The following is a 21,998-nucleotide window of genomic DNA, read 5'->3' on the forward strand; positions in this document are numbered from 1 at the left end:
ATGGCCAATAAGCATTAAAAAGGCTTATCACATTTCTGATTAGAGAACTTCAAATTAAAACACAGTAAGATAGACACTCCTATAAAGGCTGACAACATCAAGTGTTGGAGAGCATATGGAGCAACTGGAATTTACATACATTGCTGATAGGAGTATAAATCTGTCAATATCTACTAAAACAATATCTGTTTGACCATATCTACTAAAGCTAAGCATTTGCGTACCCTGTGTCCCAGCAGTTCTACCAAATGGCATGGACTTTATTGAAATAACAAAAAAAACTGGAAAAATTTTTTAGGAGCATGAATAAACTGTTACATATTCATTCAAAGAAATACTAAATAGCTAGCTAGATAGCTGCCCTTGAGTCGACTCCAGCTGATGGTGACGTTATGTACAACAGAACCTAACGTTGCCCAGTGCTGTGTTATCCTTACTCCCTGGCATACTGAAGTCCATAGTTGTGGCTATTGTGCCAATCTATCTCACCTGTCTCCCTTACCCTCCTTGGCCTTCTGGAAGGGCAAATGAATGAACTGCATTAACAGGTTCCTACATCATCAGGAGGGATCAATCACTAGAGAAGGACATCACGTTTGGTGGAGTAGAGGACCAACGAGGGCCACAGCTTTGTAAATCAACTCTCCTTGAATTACCCTGTTTGGTGTGTGTCATATGTTTCTGTTAGGATCCTGACTGATTCAGATTGGGATTCCTGTTTTCATAAAACTGACATTGAACATTTGGGATATACCCCACATGAACAGGAGGATCGAAGATAATATAAACTCTGGACGAGGAAGATTGCTGGCTGTCAACTAAGAAATCTTAAGTTTCATACTCATACTTACCAACACCTTAATTCCTTTCCTTTTCTTTCCTAAATGAACTAGATAAGCTATAGGGATGTTTGTAAAGCAGCCTGCGCGGTTATCAGAATGCTTTCTGAACTTTTGCAGTCTCACTACCTAAAGTAATTATAAAGCAATTATGTAGAAGTTATTCTGACTGCAGTTTTTGGAGTGATTTATAGAGCTTCTGGCGTTGAGTCACAGAGCATTTTATAGACAGGTCTGGAACAGGTTTATAAGGTCACTTGGTAGAACCTCTTTATTTAATAGAAACAAGATAGACAGTCAAAATTTTTCACAGAATTTACTACTCAAGATAAGTAAAGTAATAATAGATTAGCATCTACCCTGGTTTCTCAGCCTTCTAATATGGAGATCTCTCTTGTTAACTGTCTAAGCAGAACAGAGATTTGAGAATTTGTATCTTAGGAGAAGCCAACAAAATGCTTTGTCTACAGTCAAGCAATATGTACAAAATCTGGTCACTGCTCCACTCCCTCCAGGTGTCTGCCTCCTTCTTTTGTATCCAACACGATTAATGTGATGATACCCAAAAGTAATCTTTTTTTTTTTTCATTTGGCACAGGGAGAGATGGCCTCCCCTGTGTCAGAGTAGACTCTATGGCGCACAACAACAACAATCTCTAGCAGGGATATTACAAAATAGCATGGTGTCATGGACTGAACTGTGTCCCCAAAAAATATCTGTCAATTTGGCTAGGCCGTGATTCCCAGTATCCTGTGATTGTCCACCATTTTGTCGTCTGATGTGATTTTCCTGTGTGCTGTAAATCCTACTTCTATGATGCTAATAAGGCAGGATTATAGGCAGTTGTATTAATAAGGCAGAACTCAACCCACAAGATTAGGTTGTGTCTTAAAACAATCTCTTTTGATACATGAAAGAGAGAATTGAGCAGAGAGACATGGGGAGCTCATATCACCAAGAAACAAGAGCCAGGAGAATAGCTCTTCCTTTGGACCTGGGGTCCCTGCACTGAGAAGCCCTTCCACTAGGGAAGATTGATGACAAGGACCTTCCCCCCGAGCCAACAGAGAGAGAAAGCCTTCACCCAGAGCTGGCACCCTGAATTCGGACTTCTAGTCTCCGAGACTATTACAGAATAAATTCCTCTTTGTTAAGGCTATCCACTTGTGGTATTTCTGTTACAGCAGCACAAGATAACGAAGACACGTGGGTACAAAAATTATTATGGAATAATGCAGAACCAGGGACAATCTTTTTCTCTGTTCTATAGGCTTATTATTTATTTGAATTATCATATAAATGGATACACCTGCAGATGAAAGAAGCATGATAACATTCTAAATGGCCAAGAAAGTATCTAATTGTCTCCCATAGGATTGTCCGGGCACTCCTAACACATGGCATCTAGCAGCCAGAGGTGGATTAACCATTAAGCAAGGTATACATGGGCTTACATGTGTTTACTTACCAATCTGTAGTGGACAATTTCACGTGGGTTGTGGTGAAACCCATGTGAAATTGTGCACTACAGATTAGTAAGTAAGAACAAGTAAGCCTGTGCATACCTTGCTTATGGGGTAAACTGTCCCTGCTAGCAGCGTCATGGCAAGAAATGCCTGAGATTTGTATGATGTTGAAAGTGAGGCACCCTGGCCCTGCTTGTTTTTCACACTCATTAAGAGCATCTTGGAGGAACAAGCTCCTCAAGTTTATTCTCCCTCAATCCAATGTTAATATTGAAATGTCATTCAACAACTCATTCCTACCACTTTTTGTTGCACATTGACTAAATTCTTTCACTCATTCATAATATAGCCCCACCAATTTCATCTCCATCATCTCTTAACTGGGTCTTTTCTTTGTAGTATATTCCTACTGGACTTCTTTTCCAGTAATTAGCACTGTTACCCACTATCCTGTTGTACTAGTTCTGTATTGTTCCGTGTTTCCTTCTAGTCTTTTTCCTGGTTTCCAAAGACAGGTATAATCATGATGTTGTTGAGGAATGCTATGGGTCAGGCTTAGGATGCTGGGACTTGCTGAACTGTCTGCCACTGTAAGGTGTAACAATTCATGGAATGGGGGTGGGGAATATGTTTTAAGGGGAGTTAGTCTGAGAAACCACTGCACCACCCGGGTGAAAACATCAGCAGTTCGATTCCACCAGCCGCTCCTTGGAAACCCTATGGGGCAGTTCTATTCTGTCCTGTAGGATCGCTATGAGTCAGAATAGACTCCATAGCAATGGCTTGTTTGCTTGGTTTTTTTTTTTGGAGGGGGAGCTGGATAGTCTGAGTAAGAGGAGCCCGGGTGGTGCAGTGGCTACGGTGCTAGACTACTAACTGTAAGGTCGGCGGTTTGAACCCATCAGCTGCTCCATGGAAGAAAGATGTGGCATTCTGCTTCCGTGAAGATTTACAGCCTGGGAGATTCTACGGGGGAGTTTTACTCAGTCTGATAGGGTCGCTATGGGTTTTGTTTGTTTGTTTGTTTTGGTTTTTTGGTTTAGTCCTGAGTAAAACCAAAAAGGAAAAAAACAAAAAACGAACCATTGGGTGGAGTCTATTCTGACCTATAGCGACCCTACAGGACAGAGTAGAACTACCCCATAGGGTTTCCAAGGAGCAGCTGATGGATTTGAACTGCTGATCTTTTAGTTAGCAGCTTTATCACTTAACCACTGCGCCACCAGGGCTCCAGTCTGAGTTAAAAAAAAAAAAAAAACCACTGCCTTTGAGTCATTTCCGACTCATAGCAACCTTATAGGACAGAAAAGAACTGCCCCGTAGAGTTTCCAAGGAGCAGTTGGTGGATTTGAACTGCTGACCTTTTGGTTAGCAGCCGTAGCATTTAACCACTACACCACCAGGGTTTCCAGTAAAGGAAGATAGAATTGAGAGATGCAGAAAGCTAGTAGATATTTAGGACAAATGCAGCAGAAGTGGCATATAAGAATACAGGTCAGTAGGAACTATCTGGAGTAAAGGATGAAGACACCAAAAAAAGGGGGGTGGGTGGGAGGGGGTGTACAGAAAAAAAAAAAAGCATGAATTTGCGGATTATAATGAGATGGGAAATAGAAGGCAATATAGACAAATTATTTCAAGGTATAACTAAAATTTCATTCTGTTTTTGAAAATTGTATATGGTAGAACAACAACAAACTCCTCAATAATAACCAATATTAAAATAAAATAACACCAACATTTTCGAATAAGTAAAACCAAAGTCCTCACAAAGGTTTGTGAGGCCATATGGGGCCATCTCCCTCCATCCCCACCTCCTCACATTGGCCTCTTGGTTGCTGCTCAACAGGCCAAGTGCAATCAGGGCTTCTGCACTTATGCCTCTGCCTTGAATGCTTCCGTACCAATACCTACAGGACTAGCTCCCTCATGGGTCCCTGGGTAGTGCAAACAGGTAAGCACTCAGCTTCTAACAGAAAGGCTGGCAATTTGAACCCACCCAGAGGTGCCTTGAAAGAAAATCCTGGCAGTTGGCTTCAGAAAGGTCACAACCATGAAAACCCTATGGAGCAGTTCTTGGGATTGCCAAGAGCCAGAATCAACTTGACAGCAACTGGTTAGCTCCCTTAATTCCTTCAGGGCTTAACAACAAAAATGTCCTCTTCTCTGTGATAAAGTAAAAAATGGCCTGTCAGCTAAATTATTGAGAAGGAACTGAAGCAGAAAACACAACTGTAAAATGTGCCCTGACTCAGAAAACCAATAAAATGTGCAGACCACACCCTGGCGTGCGTCATTTTTACTTTAAGTGAAACTTTACACATCAAGTCAGTTTCTCATACAAAAATTTACATACACTTTGCTGTTGTTGTTGTTAGGTGCCGTTGAGTCAGTTCCGACTCATAACGACCCTACGCACAACAGAAGGAAACACTGCCCGGTCCTGAGCCACCCTTACGATTGTTGTTATGCTTGAGCTCATTGTTGCAGCCACTGTGTCAATCCACCTTGTTGAGGTCTTCCTCTTTTCTGCTGACCCCGTACTCTGCCAAGCATGATGTCCTTCTCCAGGGACTGATCCCTCCTGACATGTCCAAAGTATGTAAGACGCACTCTCGCCATCCTTGCTTCTAAGGAGCATTCTGGTTACACTTCTTCTAAGGTAGATTTGTTTGTTCTTTTGGCAGTCCATGGTATATTCAATATTCTTTGCCAACACCACAATTCAAAGCCATCAATTCTTCTTCGGTCTTCCTTATTCATTGTCCAGCTTTCACATGCATATGATGCAATTGAAAATACCATGGCTTGGGTCAGGTGCACCTTAGTTTTCAAGGTGACATCTTTGCTCTTCAACACTTTAAGGAAGTCCTTTCCAGCAGATTTACCCAATGCAATGCATCCTTTGGTTCCTTAACTGCTGCTTCCATGGGTGTTGATTGTGGATCCAAGTCAAATGAAATCCTTGACAACTTCAATCTTTTCTCCATTTATCACGATGTTGCTCATTGGTCCAGTTGTGAGGATTTTTGTTTTCTTTATGTTGAGGTGCAATCCCTACTGAAGGCTGTGGTCTTTGATCCTCATTAGTAAGTGCTTCAATTCCTCTTCACTTTTAGCAAGCAAGGTTGTGTCATCTGCATAATGCGGGTTGTTAATGAGTCTTCCTCCAATCCTGATATCCTGTTCTTCTTCATATAGTCCAGCTTCTTGGATTATTTCCTCAACATACAGATTGAATAGGTATGGTGAAAGAATACAACCCTGACACACACCTTTCCTGACTTTAAACCAGTCAGTATCCCCTTGTTCTGTCCAAACAACTGCCTCTTGATCTATGTAAAGGTTCCTCATGAGCACAGTTAAGTGTCCCGGAATTCCCATTCTTTGCAATGTTATCCATAATTTGTTATGATCCACACACTTGAATGCCTTTGTCAATAAAACACAGGTAAACATCCTTCTGGTATTCTCTGTTTTCAGCCAGGATCCATTTGACATCAGCAATGATATCGTTGCTTCCATGTCCTCTTCTGAATTTCTGGCAGTTCCCTGCCAATAAACTGCTGCAGCTGTTTTTGAATGATCTTCAGCAAAATTTTGCTTTCTTGTGATATTAATGATATTGTTCTATAATTTCCACATTCGGTTGGATCACCTTTCTTGGGAATAGGCATAAATATGGATCTCTTCCAGTCAGTTGGCCAGGAAGCTGTCTTCCATATTTCTTGGCATAGACGAGCGAGCACCTCCAGTGCTACCTCTGTTTGTTGAAACATCTCAATTGATATTCCATCAATTCCTGGAGCCTTGTTTATCGCCAATTCCTTCAGAGCAGCTATGACTTCTTCCTTCAGTACCATTGGTTCCTGATCATATGCCACCTCTTGAAATGACTGAACATCGACTACTTCTTTTTGGTATAATAACTCTGTGTATTCCTTCCATCTTCTTTTGAAGCTTCCTGCGTCGTTTAATATTTTCCCCATAGAATCCTTCACTATTGCGACTCGAGGCTTGAATTTTTTCTTCAATGCTTTCAGCTTGAGAAACGCTGTGCATGTTCTTCCTTTTTGGTTTTCCATCTCCAGCTCTTTGCACATATCATTATAATACTTTACTTTGTCTTCTCGAGATGCCCTTTGAAATCTTCTGTTCAGTTCTTTTACTTCATCAATTCCTCCTTTTGCTTTAGCTGCTCGATGTTTGAAAGCAAGTTTCAGAGTCTCCTCTGACATCCATCTTGGTCTTTTCTTTCTTTCCTGTCATTTCAATGACCTCTTGCTTTCTTCATGGATGATGTCCTTGATGTCATTCCACAACTCGTCTGGTCTTCGGTCACTAGTGTCCAATGGGTCAAATCTATTCTTGAGATGGTCTCGAAATTCAGGTGAGATATACTCAAGGTCATATTTTGGCTCTTGTGGACTTGCTCTGATTTTGTTCAGTTTCAGCTTGAACTTGCATATGAGCAACTGATGGTCTGTCCCACGGTCGGCCCCTGGCCTTGTTCTGACAGATGATATTGAGCTTTTCCATCGTCTCTTTCCACAGATGTAGTCAATTTGATTTCTGTGGGTTCCATATGGCGAGGTCCATGTGTATAGTCGTCATTTATGTTGGTGAAAGAAGGTATTTGCAATGAAGAAGTCATTGGTCTTGCAAAATCCTATCATTCGATCTCTGGCAATGTTTCTATCACCAAGGCCATATTTTCCAACTACTGATCCCTCTTCTTTGTTTCCAACTTTCACATTCCAATTGCCAGTAATTATCAATGCATCTTGATTGCATGTTTGATGAGTTTCAGACTGCAGCAACTGATAAAAATCTTCTGTTTCTTAATTTTTGGACCTAGTGGTTGGTGTGTAAATTTGAATAATAGTCATATTAACTGTTCTTCCTAGTAGGTGTATGGATATTATCCTATCACTGACAGTGTTGTACTTCAGGACAGATCTTGAAACATTCTTTTTGATGAAGAATGCAACACCATTCCTCTTCAAGTTGTCATTCCCAGCATAGTAGACTGTATGATTGTCCCATTCAAAACGGCCAATACCAGTCCACCTCAGCTCACAACTGCCTAGGATATCAATTTTTTTGTGTTCCATTTCATTTTTGACAATTTCCAGTTTTCCTAGATTCATACTTCGTACATTCCAGGTTCCAATTATTAACAGATGTTTGCAGCTGTTTCTTGTCATTTTGAGTTGTGGCACATCAGCGAATGAAGGTCCTGAAAGCTTTACTCCATCCACGTCATTAAGGTTGACTCTACTCTGAGGAGGCAGCTCTCCCCCAGTCATCTTTTGAGTGCCTTCCAACCTGGGGGGCTCATCTTTCAGCACTATATCAGACAATGTTCCACTGCTATTCATAAGGTTTTCACTGGCTAATACTTTTCAGAAGTAGGCTGCCGGGTCCTTCTTCCTAGTCTGTCTTAGTCTGGAAGCTCAGCTGAAACCTGTCCATGGGTGACCCTGCTGGTATCTGAATACCGGTGGCGTAGCTTCCAGCATCACAGCAACACGCAAGCCCCCACAGTACGACAAACTGACAGACACGTGGGGGATACACTTTGCTATATACTCCTAATTGCTCTCCCCCTAATAAGACAGCACACTCATTCCTTCCACTCTCTTTTTTAGTGTCCATTCAACTAGCTTCTGACCCCCTCTGGCCTCTCATCTCCCCTCCAGACAGGAGATGCCAACATAGTCTCATGTGTCTACTTGATCCAAGAAGCTCATTCTTCACCAGCATCTTTTTCTATCCCATTGTCCAGTCCAATCCCTGTCTGAAAAGTTGGCTTTGGGAATGGTTCATGTCTTGGGCTAACAGAAGGTCTGGGGACCATGACCAACGTGGTGATTCTAGTCTCAGTCAGACTGTTAAGTCTGGTCTTTTTACAAGAATTTGGGGCCTGCATCCCACTGCTCTTTTGCTCCCTCAGGGGCTCTCTGTTGTGTTCCTTGTCAGGGCAGTCATCTGTTGTAGCTGGGCACCATCTACTTCTTCTGCTCTCAGGCTGATGTAGTCTCTGGTTTATGTGGCCCTTTCTGTCTTTTGGGCTCATAATTACCTTGTGTCTTTGGTGTTCTTCATTCTCTTTGTTCCAGGTGGGTTGAGACCAAATGATGCATCTTACATGGCTGCTTGCTAGCATTTAAGACCCCAGACACCACTCTCCAAAGTGGGATGCAGAATGTTTTCTTAATAGATTTTATTATGCCAATTGACTTAGATGTCCCCTGAAACCCTGGTCCCCAAACCCCTGTCCCTGCTACGCTGGGCTTCAAAGCGTTCAGTTTATTCAGGAAACTTCTTTGCTTTTAGTTTAGTCCAGTTGTGCTGACCTCTTCTGTACTGTGTGTTGTCTTTCCCTTCACCTGAAATAGTTCTTATCTACATCTAATTAGTGAACACCCCTCTCCCATCCACTCTCCCTTCCCCCTCTCGTAACCATCAAAGAATATTTTCTTCTCTGTTTGCTTCTTAAGTTCTTATAATAGTGGTCTTGTACAATATTTGTCCTTTTGCAACTAATTTCGCTCAGCATAATGCCTTCCAGATTCCTCCTTGTTACCAAATGTTTCACTGATTCATCACTGTTCTTTATCAATGCATAGTATTCCATTGTGTGAATATACCGTAATTTATTTACCCATTCATCCACTGATGGGCACCTTGGTTCCTTCCATCTTTTTGCTATTGTAAACAGTGCTGCGATGAACATGGATGTGCATATATCTGTTCGTATAAAGGCTCTTATTTCTCTAGGACCTATTCCAAGGAGTGGGATTGCTGGATCGTATGGGAGTTCTAGCTTTTTAAGGAAGCACCAAATCGATTTCCAAAGTGGTTGTACCGTTTGACATTCCCACCAGCAGTGTAGAAGTGTTAGTCTCGCCACAACCTCTCCAACATTTTTTATTTTGTGTTTTTTAGATTAATGCCGGCCTTTTTGGAGTGAGCTGGAATCTCATTGTAGTTTTGATTTGCATTTCCCTAATGGCTAATGATCGTGAGCATTTCCTTATGTATCTGTTAGCTACCTGAAGATCTTCTTTAGTGAAGTGTCTGTTCATATCTTTTGCCCATTTTTTAATGGGGTTATTTGTCTTTTTGTGGTTGAGCTTTTGCAGTATCATGTAGATTTTAGAGATCAGGCGCTGATTGGAAATGTCATAGCTAAAAACTTGATCCCAGACTGTAGGTAATCTTTTTACTTTTTGGTTTGGATGAGCATAGGTGTTTGATTTTTAGGAGCTCACAGTTACCTGGTTTCTCTTCTTCATTAGTTCTGTTTTCTATACTGTTTATGCCATGTATTAGGGCTCCTAGCATTGTCCCTATTTTTTCTTCCATGATCTTTATCATTTTAGATTTTATATTTAGGTCTTTGATCCATTTTGAATTCTTTTTTGTGCATGGTTTGAGGAATGGGTCTTGTTTTACTTTTTTTGCAGATGAATATCTAGTTATGCCAGCGCCATTTGTTAAAAAGACTGTCTTTTCCGCATTTAACTGACTTTGTAACTTTGTCAAATATCAAGTGCTCATATGTGGATGGATTTATGTCTGGATTCTCTATTCTGTTCCATTGGTCTATGTATCTGTTGTTGTACCAGTACCAGCCTGTTTTGACTACTGTGGCAGTATAATAGGTGCTAAAATCAGGTAGAGTGAGGCCTCCCACTTTTTTCTTCTTGTTCAGTAATGCTTTACTTTTCCGGGGCTTCTTTCCCTTCCATATGAAGTTGGTGATTTGATTCTCCATCTCATTAAAAAATGCTGTGGGAGTTTGGATCATAAATGCATTGTATCTATAGATTGCTTTTGGTAAAATAGACATTTTTGCAATGTTAAGTCTTCCCATCCATGAGCAACACATACTTTTCCACTTACGTAACTTTTGGTTTCTTGCAGTAGTGTTTTGTAATTTTCATTGTATAAGTCTTTTACGTCTCTGGTAAAATTTATTCCTACGTGTTTTATCTTTTTGGGGGCTACTCTAAATGGTATTGATTTGGTGATTTCCTCTTCGATGTTCTTTTTGTTGGTGTAGAGGAATCCAACCGATTTTTGTATGTTTATCTGGTATCCTAAAACTCTGCTGAACTCTTCTATTAGTTTCAGTAGTTTTCCTGAGGATTCTTTAGTGTTTTCTGTGTATAACATGATGTCATGTGCAAATAGAGATACTTTTACTTCTTCCTTGCCAATCTGGATGCCCTTTTTTCTTTATCTTGCCTAATTGCTCTGGCTAGGACCTCCAGCACAATGTTGAATAAGAGTGGTGATAAAGGGTATCCTTGTCTGGTTCTCAATCTCAGGGGGAATGCTTTCAGACTCTCCCCATTTAGGATGATGTTGGCTATTGGCTTTGTATAAACACCCTTTATTATGTTGAGGAATTTTCCTTCTATTCCTATTTTGCTGAGCATTTTTATCATGAATGGGTGTCGAACTTTGTCAAATGCCTTTTCTTCATCAATTGATAAAATCATGTGATTCTTTCCTTTTGGTTTCTTTATATGATGGATTACATTAATTATTTTTCTAATGTTGAACCATCCCTGCATAACTAGTATGAATCCCACTTGGTCATTGTGAATTATTTTTTTTTATGTGTTGTTGAATTCTATTGGCTAGAATTTTGTTGAGGATTTTTGCATCTACGTTCATGAAGGATATAGGTCTATAATTTTCTTTTTTTGTGGTGTCTTTTTTTTTACCTGTCTTTACAGGGATATACTGGCTTTATAGAATGAGTTTGAGAGTATTCCGTCCTTTTCTATGCTCTGAAATACTCTTAGTAGTAGTGGTGTTACCTTTCTCTGGGTAGAACTTTGCAGTGAAGCTGTCTGGGCCAGGGCTTTTTTTTTGTTGGGAGTTTTTTGATTACCTTTTCAACCTCTTCTTTTGTTCTGGGTCTATTTAGTTGTTCTACCTCTGTTTGTGTTAGTTTAGGTAGGTAGTGTGTTTCTAGGAATTCATCCGTTTCTTCTAAGTTTTCAAGTTTGTTAGAGTACAATTTTTCATAGTAATCTGATGTGATTCTTTTAATTTTGGTTGAGTCTGTTGAAATATTGCCCATCTCATTTCTTATTCGGGTTATTTGCTTTCTCTGTTGTTTTTCTTTTGTCACTTTGGCCAGTGGTTTATCAATTTTGTTAATTTTTTCAAATAACCAGCTTTTGGTCTTGTTAATTCTTTCAATTGTTTTTCCATTTTCTATTTCGTTGAATTCTGCTGTAATTTTTATTATTTGCTTTCTTTTCATGCCTGAGGGTTTCTTTTGTTGCTCTCTTTCTATTTGTTCAAGTTGTAGGGATAATTCTTTGATTTTGGCCCTTTCTTCTTTTTGTATGTGTGCATTCATTGATATAAATTGACCTCTGAGTACCACTTTCTCTATGCCCCAAAGGTTTTGATAGGAAGTGTTTTCATTCTCATCGGATTCTATGAGTTTCTTTATTTCCCCCCTTAATGTCTCCTATAACCCAGTCTTTTTTGAGCAGGGTATTCTTGAGCTTCCAAGTGTTTGATTTTTTTTCATTGCTTTTTCTGTTATTGATTTCTACTTTTATGGCCTTATGGTCAGAGAAGATGCTTTGTAATATTTCAATGTTTTGGATTCTGCTAAGGCTTGCTTTGTGACCTAATTTGTGGTCTATTCTAGAGAATGTTCCATGTGCACTAGAAAAGAAAGCATACTTAGCTGCTGTTGGGTGGCATGTTCTGTATGTGTCTATAATGTGAGGGTGGTTTATTTTAGCATTCAGATCTTCCATGTCTTTATCGAGCTTCTTTCTGGATGTCCTGTCCTTCATCGAAAGTGGTGAGTTGAAGTCTCTTACTGTAATTGTGGAATTGTCTATCTCATTTTTCAATGCTGTTAGAGTTTATGTATCTTGCAGGCCTGTCATTTGGTGCATGAATATTTAATGTGGTTATATCCCCCTGGTGTATTGTCCTTTTAATCATTATATAGTGTCCTTCCTTATGCCTTCTGATGGATTTAACATTAAAGTCTATTTTGTTAGAAATTAATATTGCCACTCCTGCTCTTTTATGATTGTTGTTTGCTTGACATATTTTTTCCATCCTTTCAGTTTTAGTTTGTTTGTGTCTCTAAGTCTAAGGTGTGTCTCTTGTAGGCAGCATATAGATGGATCATGTTTTTTGATCCATTCTGCCACTCTCTGTCTCTTTATTGGTGCATTTAGTCCATTTACATTCAGGGTAATTATTTTATTTATTTATTTATTTATTTATGAATTTAGTGCTATCATTTTGATGTCTTTTTTTGTGTGTTGTTGACAGTTTCTTTTTCCCACTTAATTTTTTGTGCTGAGTAGTTTATCTTTATATATTGTCTTTTCCTCTTATTCGTTGTCATTGATTTCATTTCTGCTGAGTCTCTATTTTTTTCTTATACTTTATTTTGATGTGTAGGATAGCTTGTCTCCTTTGTGGTTACCTTAATATTTACCCCTATTTTTCTAAATGTAAACCTATCTTTTATTTCTTTGTTTCGCCTTGTCTTCCTCTCCGTATGAAAGATCTGTGACTACATTTCTTAGTCCTTCTCCATTTTTTTAGTGTTGTCTTCTTTTACGTAATAACATTGCTGTTTCCCTGTTTTGAGCGTTTTTTATCTTGATTTATTTTTGTGATTTCCCCATCTGGGGTGACATCTGGTTGCTCTGTCCAGTGTTCTAGGCTTGGGTTGATACCTGATATTATCGATTTTCTAACCAAAGAACTCTCTTTAGTATTTCTTGTAGTTTTGGTTTGGTTTTTACAAATTCCCTAAACTTTGGCTTATCTGGAAGTGTCCTAATTTCACCTTCATATTTGAGAGACAGTTTTGCTGGATATATGATTCTTGGCTGGCAATTTTTTTCCTTCAATTCTTTATATAAGTCATCCCATTGTCTTCTTACCTGCATAGGTTTTGCTGAGTAGCCCGAGCTTATTCTTATTGACTCTCTTTTGTAGGTGACTTTTTGTTTATCCCTAGCTGCTCTTAAAATTCTCTCTTTATCTTTGGTTTTGACAAGTTTGATTATAATATGTCTTGGTGACTTTCTTTTAAGATCTACCTTATGTGGAGTTCAATGAGCATCTTGGATAGATATCTTCTCCTTTTTCATTATATCAGGAAATCTTTCTGGCAACAAATCTTCAACAATTCTGTCTGTATTTTCTGTTATCCCTCCCTATTCTGGTACTCCAATCACTCGTAGGTTATTTCTCTTGAGAGAGTCTAACATGATTCTTAAGATTTCTTCATTTTTTAAAATTCTTTTGTCTGATTTTTCTTCAAATATATTGGTGCCAAGTGCTTTATCTTCACGTCCACAAGTTCTGCCTTCCACTTGCTCAAGTCTTCTCCTCTGACGTTCTATTGAATTGCCTAATTCTGTAATTTTATTGTTAATCTTCTAAATTTCTGATTGCTGTCTGTCTATGGATTTTTCCAGCTTATTAAATTTTTCATTATATTCTCAAATAACCTTTTTAATTTCTTCAACTTCTTTATCTGTGTCTTTCTTGGCTTATTCTGCGTATTGCCTCATTTCCTTCCTGATATCTTGAAGGGTTCTGTATATTAATCTTTTGTATTCTGCATCTGGTAATTACAGGAAGGCACTTTCATCTTGAAGATCCCTTGATTCTTTGTTTTGAGAGCTTGGTGAAGTTATCATGATCTGTTTCTTTATGTGATTTGATAGTGACTTTTGTCTCTGGACCATCTATAAGTTATTGTATTAGTTTATTTTATGTTTGCTAACTGTGTCCTAGGTTCTTGCTTTGTTTTGTTTTGCCATACCCAAATGGGTTGGTTGAGGGAGCTACCTTGATCATTTTCAACTTTGAAGCTCTGACGTCCTGTCTCCAGATGGTTAGAGCTGTTATCAGGTATATCAGTCTAGGAGTCCATTCTCTTTTCTTGTATGGATTCAGCTCAGATGTCCAGGTAGCTGGCCATCAAGTGTGTGGTACAGGCTCTGTCCTACAGTCTTAGCAGGGCAGGGTTGATTGGTGTAGGTACTGGTATCTGGTTGCAGCAGGGGGTCACGCTCTGAACAAGGTGTGGGCTGAGAATCGTCCCCCAAGTGTCTCTGAGGGAAGCACATCCCTTTTCTCTAGAGTGTACAGGTGGGTCAGTTCCGCAGACAGACCATGGGCACCCAAAGTTTTTAGTTGTAAATCTTGGGAGGTACCAGTTATACTTTGATCACTATAATGGGTGGCTGGGTGACCTGAGTGGAGCCACTAGTCCATAGGCCCCTGATGTGGGTAGGTAAGGACCTTGTTTAATAAGCAAAGTGGTGCCAAACATCAAACACCCACCTCTCCACCGCATAGCTGAAACAGTTGTAGTCTGCCACCAAAGGCCTATTCTCCTGAAATAGGCCCACACAGGTCCATGCAGGGGGGAAAGGTACTCAAAGTCCATGGACCATTTATGTGTGGACAGAAGCCGCTTCTTTCCTTAGAGCCACCAGTTAGTGGAGCTGGCAAATTATCTTTTCCCCCAGTTGCCAATTTATTCTTTCTCCAAGGCTGGGAGGATGGCTCTAGGTGGTCAACAGAGCCTCTCTCAGGCCCAGGGAAATCAGCCACTGAGCCAGCTTAGGAGCCGGGGGTGGGGGGGGTGCAGTAAAATATACTCAAGTACTTAGCTTTTGCCGAGAGTGCCATTCTTCTCTGGTCCCGGAGATGTGAGTAGGCTGTGTGGCTGGCTGCTTCTCCCTGTGGAAACCGTGGCCGAACGTGAATACCAGCCCGCTGCTGCTCCCAGAAATGGTGCCTGAGGGCTCCCCATGATTCAGGTCTGGTAACTCCTCTTCTCTTCTGAACCATCTCTTCCTCCCCCTGCTGCTCAGTTCATTTTCTAAGTTTGCCTTTGATGTTCAGGGCTCCTAGCTTGTCATAAATATACTCATTTCACTTGTTTTTTGGGGTCTTTGCTGTAAAAGGGCTCACTGGACACGTCTATTTTGCCATCTTTGCCCCACCTCCTGAAATTCTTTTAACACCAGTCTTTTCAGATATATATTTTTTAAACAGTTTTTTGAGATACAATGCACAAGCCATAAAATTCACCCTTTAAGTGTACAATTCAGAATTTTTTAAGATATTCACTAGTGTTGTGCAACTATCCCGCTATCTACTTTTATCTAATTTTAGAATATCTTCATTACTCCTAAAAGAAACTCCATACCCATCAACCATCACTTCCTACCCTCTACTCACTTCCTGCAGCCACTAAATTAAAATAAAGTAAAATAAAAATAAAACAAACATGTTGCCATCGAGTCATTCCAACTCATAGTGACCCTTATAGGACAGAGTATAACTGCCACATAGGGTTTCCAAGGAGCACCTGGTAGATTCAAACTGCTGACCTTTTGGTTAGCAGCCATACCTCTTAACCAGTGCACCACCAGCAACCAATAATTTCTTTTCTGTCACTATAGATTTGCCTATTCTGGACATTTCATATACATGGAATTATGCAATGGCCTTTGGTGACTGGCTTCTTTCACTTAGCATAATGTTTTCAAAGTTCACCCATAATATAGCATGTATCAATATTTCATTCCTTTTCGCTCCCAAATCATATTTTAAGGCTATACCACATTTTGTTTACCCATGCCTCAGTTGAAGGACATTGGGGTTGTTTCCACTTTTTGGTATTATGAATAATGCTGCTATAAACATTTGTGTACAATTTTTTATATGGACATACCATTTCATTTCTCTTGGATAGATACATAGGAGTAGAATTGTTGAGTCATATGGTAACTCTGCGATTAATTCACGAAGAACTACCAGACTGGTTTTCAATACAGCATTTCTTAAAAGTGAGATTATCTCATCTTAATGAGAATCAAACAGTACCATTTACTGAGTGTTTTCCATGAGTCCAATTGAACACTTTACATGGATATTCCTCTTGTAATCTTCCCAATAATGTTATGAGTGAGGAGGTACTAGTCACCGCCTCTTTTATAGGTGAGAAGTTGAGGGATAACAAAGTTATGTACTTTGCCTCAGGTTGCGTATTAGTCAGTATCACTTTGTGAGCTGGGAAACAAATACTTCCCACCTAAAACCAAACCAGTTGCTGTTGAGTCAGTTCTGACTCATAGTGACCTTATGAGACAGAGTAGAACTTCTCCATAGGGTTTCCAAGGAGCAACCAGTGGATTCGAACTGCTGAGCTTTTCGTTAGTAGCAGAACTGTTAACCACCGCAATCCCAGGGCTCCCACTTCGCACTTAACAACCACTAATGTCTCCAGATGATAAGTATCTGGTATTTTTCTTACATTCAGTATGTATTTCTAAAGGAAACTTTAGCATAAAAAACGCCACTAGCATCCATTTGTCCTGCAGAACACTTATTATCAATTGATAGAACTCCAGTATTTTCTGAAACGTAGTCTCGTAACTATTGTTTTAATATAACACCCTAAAAACTATCTTCCCAATTAATTATAAATGTTCAACATCAAACTAACTTAGAAAAGGACAAAGCTGCTTTAAATTTAAAAGGGATAAGAGTTTGAAAATGATATCAGAGTCCATACCTTAATCAATGGTTGTAAATTTCTATGTTCAGTAAACTTGCTTTTGGACAACATAAGCAAAGCTGAACATAAATTGTTTTTAAATCTCAGAAATATGTTCAAATAATCTGATGACCTAACTAGTCAAAATAAATTAGAAACATACACATAATCCTAAAAAAGAGGGTGCAAAACTTTATATATAAAATGCTTTAATTGTTGTAAAAATTAAATAATTATTTGTGTGCAAATGTGATACACAGCAAGTATTTCCAAAGGTTTTTTCTGGCTGATGAGAAATCATGGTAGGTTTTTGTTTGTTTTAGTTATTCTCATTTTCTATTTTTTCTTTAAAATACTTGGATTATTATGGGATAACAGAAATATTACTTATGTAATTTAAAAAAACAGATAACAACTGGGTATTTAGTATTTGCCAAGCATTGTTTAAACACTTTCCATGTATTAACTCACTTAATATTCTTTTTTTATTATTATTGTGCTTTAGGTGAAAGTTTACAGCTCAAGTTAATTTCTCGTACAAAAATTTATACACATATTGTTTTGTGACATCAGTTGCAATCCCCACAATGTGACAGCACACTTCCCCTTTCCACCCCGGGTTCCCTGTGTCCATTCAACCTGTTTGCGTCCCTTCCCACCTTCTCATCCTGCCTCTGGACAGGAGTCTGATAACATGTCCAAAATATGTGAGATGAAGTCTCGCCATTCTTGCTTCTAAGGAGCATTCTGTCTGTACTTCTTCCAAGACAGTATTACTAATACATAAAAAATCAATACTGGAAATATTGTTTTTGAACAGTACTTTGTTTTAACAATTTGTTTTTGATCAACTGATTCAGAATAAATATATCTGGGGTGAGGTAAGGGGCATGTGAAGTGGAGAAGTAGGTTTCAAGGACAAGGTATTTTTTGAGCCAAATCCTAGAAGATGAATAACTGTTCTGGCAGGTCGGGGGTGGGGCTTCGTGGCAGAGAATGGGGTGGTGAAGGCATTCCAAGTAGAATACATTACCCATAAAAAGAATGAGCTCTTGGGAATTGCAAGTTTTTACACGAGTGGAATTTAGGGTCTGAGGGAGTATGTGACCAAAAATGGGACAGGAGACATAGGCAGGAGCAGATCACAGAGGTCTGTTGTATGCCATGCTAAGTTCAGACATATGCTGTGCTAAGTTCAGGCATCGCAAACTGTTTTTCCCAAAACTATTTTACCTGGTGGTTTCAACTGCATGCCAATATACCTTTTGCCAGAGTTTCCAATGGAAACAAAACAAAGCAAGACACATTTAATTTACCTTCCTCTGGGAGGCGAGGCAGTCACTGGAATTTGCTGAGCACTGAGAGATGGAATAGCTAGAACTCCTAAACGATGAAATGGGGTGGGGTGGGGTGGGGTAGGGAAACAGGGTCAAAGGCAGATTGTGACACTGAGGCCTTAAGTATCAGTGCTAGTAGGGATGGACTTTCCTCTTAAGGCCCAAATGTAGAAACAGAGATATACTCTTCCTGGGGGGTTGCTGTCACCTACTGGCAATGAAGGGTGAGACAACAGTGTATGTTTTAATGGCTGAAAAATCTGTTCAGCCTAGATTTTTCCACACCTACACTAAAAAAAAAAAAATTTTTTTCATACTGCCTGGAGAACTCTGCCTTCCTGTTCTGAGGCTCAGGTTCCCTAACTCCCTTCCTCATGCCCTACACTCTGGAGGTAGGAGCCAGGTATTGTTTAGGTCTGAATTCCCAACAGCCAGCAGAGTGCCTAGCCCTCAAAAACAAAACAAAACAAACTAAAAATGAGTGGGAATGGAATATAATTCTCAGGTAGTAAGTAAGAGCTAGATCTATTTTTCTCCATCTTCGCTGCCATCATCACCCTGGTCCAAGGCATCATTAACTGTTCCTTGGTTTACTGCAGCAGCCTTCTAGTCTCCCTGCTTCCATACTTGACCCCAGCAGCCAGAATGATCCTCCTAAACTGCAAGCCAAATCAAGTTGTCATACTGAAAACCCTCCATTGGCTTCTCAGTGTGGTCAGAGGAAAAGGCAGAATCTTTACCATGAACTACACAAGGATTCTAAGGCACCCAAGTACCTTTAGGACTTCAACTTCTACCACTCCATCTTGTACATTCTGTTCCAGCCATGCTGGCCTAATTGCTCTTGCTAGAACACACTAGGAATATTCCTGCCTCAGGCCTTTGCATTTGCTATTGCCCACCCTAGAATGCCCTTTCCTCAGTATCCACATGGCTCTCAACCACTTCCTGTCTGTGCTCATGTGTCACTTCATCAGTGAGTCCTTCTCTCTTCACCATAAATTTAAATATAGCAACATTCTTCATTGATGCTGTTGCTTTGCTTTATTGTTCTTCACAGCACTTACCACCAACTTATATATAATTATTTGTTCATGGTGTCTCTTCTCATTAGAATGTATGCCCCAGGAATATGTGGACCTTTTTTGGTTGGCTCCTATACCCCCAGCGTCTTTGCTGAAGCCATCCAGTTGTGGTATTTCTGTTATAGCAGCACTAGATGACTAAGATAGGTGCTCAATAAAATTGAGCACATGGTAGGTGCTGTCATGGATTGAACTGTGTCCCCCCAAAATGTGTCAACTTGGTTAGACCATGATTCGCAGTATTGTGTGTTTGTCCTCCATTTTGTGATCTTCCTATGTATTAGAAATCATAAGCTCTGTCTGTGGCTAAAGAGGATTAGGGTGGGATGTAACACCTTTGCTCAGGTCACATCCCTGATCCAATGTAAAGGGAGTTTCCCTGGGGTGCAGCCTGGACCACCTTTTATCTTACAAGAGATAAAAGGAAGGGTAGGCATGCAAAGGGTTGGGGACCTCATACAACCAAGAAAGCAGTGCCGGGAGCAGAGTGCATCCTTTAGACGTGGGGTTCTTGTGTGGAGAAGCTCCTAGTCCAGGGAAAGACCGATGCCAAGGACTTTCCCCTAGAGCCAACAGAGAGAGAAAGCCTTCCCCTGGAGTTGAGGCCCTGAATTTAGACTTGGATCCTACTAGACTGTGAGAAAATAAATTTCTCTTTGCTGAAGCCATCCAGTTGTGGTATTTCTGTTATAGCAGCACTAGATGACTAAGATAGGTGCTCAATAAAATTTTTGTTGAATGAAATGATTAATAATCTTTTTATACTAATATTATATTTCTTCCTTTTTTTTTTTTTTTTTACCAAATCTTTGATAATAATGAAAATAGTATGTATTACAGGCTTACTTCATGCCAGGCATAATGCTAAGCACTTTACATGGAGTATAAAATTTATTTTCATTTATGTTGTTGTTGTTGTTAGGTGCTGTAGATTCAGTTCCGACTCAGCGGCCCTACGTACCACAGAACGAAACACTGCCCCGTCCTGTGCTGTGCTCACAATCATTGTTATGTTTGAGCCCATTGTTCTAACCATCGTGTCAGTCCATCTCATTGAAGGTTTTCCTCTTTTCTGCTGACCCTGTACTCTACCAAGCATGATGTCCTTCTCCAGGGACTGATCCCTCCTGACAACATGCCCAAAGTATGTAAAACACAGTCTTCCCATCCTTGCTTCTAAGGAGCATTCTGGTTGTACTTCTTCCAAGGCAGATTTGTTCATTCTTTTGGCAGCCCATGGTATATTCAATATTCTTCACCAACACCACAATTCAAAGGCGTTGATTCTTCTTTGGTCTTCCTTATTCATTGTCCAGCTTCCACATGCATATGATACGATTGAAAATACCATGGCTTGGGTCAGGTGCACTTTAGTCTTCAAGGTGACATCTTTGCTTTTCAACACTTTAAAGAGGTCCTTTGCAGCAGATTTGTTCAATGAATGGGTCTTTTGATTTCTTGACTGCTGCTTCCATGGCTGTTGTTTGTGGATCCAAGTAAAATGAAATCCTTGAGAAACTCAAACTTTTCTCCATTTTTCATAATGTTGCTTATTGGTCCAGTTGTGAGGATTTTTGTTTTCTTTATATTGAGGTGTAATCCATACTGAAGGCTGTGGTCTTTGATCTTTGTCAATAAATGCTTCAAGTCCTCTTCACTTTCGGCAAGCGAGGTTGTGTCATCTGCATAATGCAGGTTGTTAATGAGTCTTCCTCCAATTCTTATGCCCTGTTCTTCTTCATATAGTCCAGCTTCTTGGATTATTTGCTCAGCATACAGATTGAATAGGTATGGTGAAAGGACACAACCCTGTCACACACCTTTCCTGACTTTAAACCCCACAGGATCCCCTTGTTCTGTCCAAACAACTGCCTCTTGATCTACGAAGAGGTTCCTCGTGAGCACAATAAAGTGTTCTGGAATTCCCATTCTTCACAATGTTATCCATAATTTGTTAGGATCCACACGGTGAAATGCCTTTGTGTAGTCAATAAAACACAGGTAAACATCCTTCTGGCATTCTCTGCTTTCAGCCAGGATCCATCTGACGTCAGCAATGATATCCCTGGTTCCACATCCTCTTCTGAATCCGGCCTGAATTTCTGGCAGTTCCCTGTTGATATATTGCTACAGCTGCTTTTGAATGATCTTCAACAAAATTTTGCTTGCATGTGATATTAATGGTATTGTTCGATAATTTCCACATTTGGATGGATCACCTTTCTTGGGAATAGGCATAAATATGGATCCCTTCCAGTTGGTTGGCCAGGTAGCTGTCTTCCAAATTTCTTGGCCTAGACAAGTGAACACTTCTAGCGTTGCATCCATTTGTTGAAACATCTCAATTGATATTCCATCAATTCCTGGAGCGTTGTTTTTCACCAGTGCCGTCAGAGCAGCTTGGCCTTCTTCCTTCAGCACCATTGGTTCCTGATCATATGCTACCTTTGAAATGGTTGAATGTCTACCGTCTGTGCAAAGAGACAATGGAAAAGCTCAAAATCATCAGTAAGAACAAGGCAGGGGCCGACTGTGGAACAGACCATCAATCGCTCATATGCAAGTTCAAGTTAAAACTGAAGAAAAAGAGAACAAGTGGATGAGAGCCAAAGTAGGACCTTGAGTATATCCCACCTGAATTTAGAGGCCATCTCAAGAATAGATTTGATGTGTT

This window comes from Loxodonta africana, chromosome 16, assembly GCF_030014295.1.
Source record: "Loxodonta africana isolate mLoxAfr1 chromosome 16, mLoxAfr1.hap2, whole genome shotgun sequence".
Taxonomy (NCBI): Eukaryota; Metazoa; Chordata; class Mammalia; order Proboscidea; family Elephantidae; genus Loxodonta; species Loxodonta africana.